The sequence below is a fragment of the Callithrix jacchus genome, chromosome 3 (assembly GCF_049354715.1).
Source record: "Callithrix jacchus isolate 240 chromosome 3, calJac240_pri, whole genome shotgun sequence".
Classification (NCBI taxonomy): domain Eukaryota; kingdom Metazoa; phylum Chordata; class Mammalia; order Primates; family Cebidae; genus Callithrix; species Callithrix jacchus.
The window spans coordinates 83746685-83752313 of NC_133504.1; the positions used below are offsets into that span (position 1 = coordinate 83746685).

General features: G+C 37.1%; 1 non-coding gene across 1 annotated transcript; it reads right to left on the reverse strand.

Moving 5' to 3' along the window:
- Positions 1-2832: 2832 nt before the first annotated feature.
- On the reverse strand, positions 2833-2995 carry LOC118152663 (U1 spliceosomal RNA). Its single transcript, XR_004741392.3, has one exon. It is a non-coding gene; the product is annotated as a U1 spliceosomal RNA (small nuclear RNA).
- Positions 2996-5629: the final 2634 nt, after the last annotated feature.

A 5629-nucleotide genomic window follows, 5' to 3' on the forward strand; every position in this document is an offset into this window, starting at 1 on the left:
ATATCCTTGAAGGAAATTTGATATCCTTGAAGGGCCATTACTTTGCTTATCACAGTATCCACATGTGTAATCTTTCACAACTCCAGTATAGACTCCACATAGCTGCACTGCTGCCAGGGTAATCTCGCTACAACACAAAACTAGCCATATCATCCTTCTAATTAAAAATTTTCAATAGTTCTCTCTGTAAATTTCAATATTCTTGCCATATATGACACTGCAGTCCTTTTTCTATCTGATATTTTAGTAGATTTACCTGCCAGCAGAAAACACTAGGCCACCGGTATCTGTAGAGAATTGTCTCCTGACACCCTTCCTGCATGTTAATTTTTTGTTCCAACAACATGGACCTACATGTAGTTTTCTGAATACTCTATAACATTTTACTCTTTCATAGCTTTGCATATTTGGTTCCATCTACCTGAATCTTCTCTTCAGTCCAGCTAGCAAACATTGATTAATATTTCAAAATTTAACACTCATTTGTACTCTTGAATAATTGCTTTGCCTAACCTGACTAAATTCAACGATTGACATGTTCAATACCAGCACCCACACAGTTGATCATGGCAGGAGAAAAATATTCCACTATGCTGACTTGTCTTATTTTAAAATTTGTAACTAAAAATTCTAGTGGGCCTTCAGAACTTCCTATCAATCTGCTTACATTTCCTTAGCCTGCTAATTCTTCTCTGTCTCCATCCCTAACTACATTTCTTATCTCTACCATCTCTTCAAAAGCCCAGTCCAATGTCCTCTCTCCTCATAGTAAGCTGAAGACTTTACTTTCTGTTTCACATTGTCCATCTGAAAACCTACTTTCCTGTTTGTAGAAAATTATAGTTTCCCACCTTCTACCTGTTAAATGGAAGGTCTTCCAGTTTTTCCTTCTAAGATACCTCTTCCTCTGGGGCACTGCATCCCATCTCCCCTTAAGGATTCTGCTCCTGAAATTGTCCCCTCCCACTCCAGTGTCATAATTTTTTTTTTTTTTTTTTTTGAGACGAATTCTCCCTCTGTCACCCAGACTGGAGTGCAGTGGCATGATCTCAGCTCACTGCAACCTCCACCTCTCAGGTTGAAGCAATTCTCCTGCCTCAGCCTCCCTAGTAGCTGGGATTACAGGTGTGTGCCACCATGCCCAGCTAATTGTTGTATTTTTAGCAGAGATGGGATTTCACCATGTTGGCTGGTCTTGAACTCCTGACCTCAAGCAATCCACCCACCTTGGCCTCCCAAAGTGCTGGGATTACAGGTGTAAGCCACTGCACCCAGCCACTTTCTGCTGTTCTTAAGGATCATTTCCATCAGCTTTAAAACATACTGCATGCTCTACTGTTTCAAAACAAGCAACAAACAAAAAACACACCATTCTTGGCACCAATTCCTTCAGTTACTATACCATTTCCCTGCTTTCTTTTACAGAAAATGTCTTCATGATAAAATAAATAATTCAATATTTCAAAATAAAGTAAGAATGAGTCTAAATCTGGGAGCAGCCTCCAGGCTTATCATCACTGGCTGTGTAACCCTGGGTGTGTTCTTATGCTCTTCCTTCACTCTATAGGTTTCTGTCTCATCTCTCATATGGGATAATAAGAGTGCCATCTCATAGGCTTGCTGTGAGGATTACGTGAGTATATACCCTGAAAGATGTATTTTTCTTTGTCCATTTTAAACAAAATAAATAAAATAAATAGAAAAGTTAAAATTCCATCTGACCACCTTTTCTAGTCCTATTCTCCACTTCCATGAGTCTGTGTATCCTCCTAATTCAATTTTTATATTCCCACATGCATTCAAATGTGTTCATTAACAATGTATAATATTGTCTGGTAATTTTTTCCATTTTCAGAATTGGTGGGCTGTATGCATTTTTCTGTAATTTGCTTTTTTGTATTTTATTTTATTTTGCTATTTCCATACCATCATTCTAGGGCTCAAATTCTCATTCTCACTTATAAGAAGCTTTAGGTAATCTTGTATTTGAACCTGTCAGTTAAACTTTCTTGCTTAAGATCTGTGCCTTAAAATTAGTAGTTAGAAAACTTTCTTAAGAAATAATGGTATAGATCTGAAGTTAGAAAAGACTGTCCTAGAATATTTAAAACCCTTAATCTCCCTTTCCCCCTCTCCCACCATACTTTGGAAACCTGTAATCTGATTTTTGTCTCTATGGATTTGCCTATTCTGGACATTTTATATAAATTAATTCACTCAAGACATGTCTTTTTCTGTCAGGTTTCTTTCACTGAGCATAATGTTTTCAAGGTTTATCTATATTGCAGTATGTATCAGTACTTCATTCTTTTTTGTGACTGGTAATATTCCATTGTTTAGATATATCACCTTTTGTTTATTTACTAATCAATTGATGACTATCTTAATTCTTTCCATTCTTTGGCTACTATAAATATTGCTGCTCTGAAAAATCATCTTTATCTGTACCTTTAGTATACATCTTTATAGTATGTATCATTATAGTATAGAGTATACATCTAAAGATATACACACAGTATATATACCTATATCTTTAGATTTATAGTATATATCTTTAGCTTATCATAATCCACCTCCTAGTAATCTGATACCACTTCGGGTACAGTAAACTTCCTTTCACCACTGCCCCCACCGCTACCACCCATGAGCCTTTGTACTATTGCTGTTATGCATTTTATTTCTACCACCCCCATGAACTCCATTATATATCATTTTAAATATGTTTTAAACAGCCAATTATTTTTTAAAGAGACTCAAAATAAGAAAAAATGTATTTTATTTTTACCCTCTTATTTACCATTTCTAGTGTTCTTCTTCGCCCCACCCCCAACCCAGGGTAAAGTGCAAATGCAATTCCCCACTACCAAAAATATGCAATCAAGTTTCCCACATTTGATGAAATTGCAGGGGTCAGCACATCCAGAGTGCACTAGATAAGACTTGCTCCGGTAAAACCATCTTCGTGATCATGGTACCTCCCCTGACAGGTAAGTATAGTATTCTTCAATTCTTTGCTGATCAAATATCTTCTGGCATGGATTATTTCCAAATCTGCTGTCACTTTTTTCTTTATTCTTGTGTATATAATGTATTTTTCCTACTCCTTTGGATGCTTTTAATGTTTTCTCATTATTATTATTATTATTATTATTATTTTTGAGACAGGGTCCTGTTATGTTTCCCAGGCTAGAGTGAGTGGCTATGCACAGGGGTGATTCCATTACTGATGAGAACAAGAGATTTGACCTTCTTCATTTTTGACCTTGACTGGTTCCCTCCTCTGGTAGTCCTCAGCTCCTGGGAGGACACCATACTGATTCTGAAGTTAGTGTGGAGAAAATCTTCACAATCTATACATCTGACAAAGGACTAAAACAAAAATAGCTGGGACTTCATTAAACTAAATAACTTTTGCATGGCAAAGGAACAGTCAGTGGTATAAGCAGAAAACCCACGAAGTGGGAGAAAATCTTCACAATCTATACATCTGACAAAGGACTAATATCCAGAATCTACAACAAACAAACAAATTGGCAAGAATAAACAAACAATCCTGTCAAAAAGTGAGCTAAGGACATGAATGGGCAATTCTCAAAAGAAGATATAAAAATGGCCAACAATCACGAAAAAATGCTCAATAGCACTAATGATCAGGGAAATGCAAATCAAAACCACAATGTGATACCACCTTACTCCTGCAAGAATGGCCATAATAAAAATTAATAGATGTTGGCATGGATGCAGTGAACAGGATACACATCTACACTGCTGGAGAGAATGTAAACTAGTGCAACTACTATGAAAAACAGTGTGGAGATTCCTTAAAGAACTAAGAGTTGAACTACCATTTGATCCAGCAACCCCACTACTAGGTATCTACTCAGAGGAAAGAAGTTGTTATATGAAAAAGATACTTGCACACACGTTTATAGCAGCAAAATTGGCAATTGCAAAAACGTGGAACCAACCCAAATGCCCACCATTTATAGATTTATCTATCAATTAGTGGATAAAAAAACTGTGGTGTATATATATATATATATATATATATATGATGGAATACTACTCAGCCATAAACAGGAATGAATTAATGGCATTTGCAGTGACCTGAATGAGATTGGAGACTATTATTCTAAGTGAAGTAACTCAGGAATGGAAAACCAAACATCATATGTTTTCACTCATAAGTGAGACCTAAGCTAGGAGGATGAAAAGGCATAAGAATGACACAATGGACTTTGAGGACCCAGGGGGAAAGGGTGGAAAGGGGTGGAGGGATCAAAGACTACAAATTGGGTACAATGTATACTGCTCAGGTGATGGGTGACCAAAATCTCACAAACCACCACTAAAAAACATACTCATGTAACCAAACACCACCTGTTCCCCAATAACCTATGGGCATAAAATATTTAAAACACAACAAAACAAAAAGTAATGTAATGAAGGTGACAATAATCATCACCCTTCTCCTTTCAGGTGAGTAAACATGACATGCAGCTATTCACTGTACCTGACAGTCTCACGGAAGAAACATAATGCCCTTGCCTCCTAGGCTGATTTGGAAACCATATTGGCAAAGTTGCCTGTCTCTGAGTCAATTACATTGTGTAATAAAGTATGTGGAATAAGTTTTGGTCAGTCAAGCTTCTGTTCATATAGCCGATGTAATTGCTTTTATAAGCTAAAAGCTATTTTTTGTCCAAGTAATTTATTCTGTGTCTCAGTTTCCTCAATTGAAAAAGAGGAGGTTGTGCCAGTTTTAAGAGCCCTCAGCTCCCTTGGTCCACACCAAGCTGCCTGAGAACAACAAGACCCCGGGCTTTTGTATTTTGGCCCTATTATTTAATATATGATAATCATGTATTTATTTTCATTGTTTATCAGAAAATTTGACTTCAACTTTTTGAGTTATGACCCAGTCTATCACATTTATGTGCCCACTCTTTCTATCAATTCATTACAAAAACAAAACATGTTTAGAAAATTCAGTCATGCAGAGCAGAGTTTTCTATCTTGACAGCATTCTGATTTGTTCTTTTTAATTCTTAAATATAATTTTCAAGAAATGTGTTTTCCTCTGGGCTGCCATAACAAAGTGCCACAAACTGGATGCCTTAAACAAGGGAAGTGCATTGTCTCACAGCTCTTGAGTGGCTAGAGTGCAAAGTCAAGTGCTGGATGGTGGCTTCTCTTGAGGTCTGTGAGGTCTCTCCGAGTTCCCAGCAGCCTCAGGCACTCGTTGGCTGTAGATGGCTTTCTCCTGTGTCGTTTCATGTCTTTCCTTTATCCATGTCTATTTCTGTGTCCAAATTTTCCTTTTTTAATAAGGACACCAGACAGATAAATTCCCACCCTAATGACCTCATCTTAATTTGATCACTGGCAAAGTCCTTATTTCAAAATAAGATCATGCTCACAGTTTCTGGGGGTTAGGATTTTATTCTCATTTGGGGGACACACTTCAATCCATAACAAGAAGGAAAAGAGGCAATGAGATTCTAAATCACTGGTCACAATGTCTCCCTCTCCAAGTTTGACCTTTTAAGAATTATACCTGCCACCTGAGGTTTCCAGTCACACAATCCTGCTTTCTTTTCATATTTGCATAATTCTCTCTCCTCTCCTC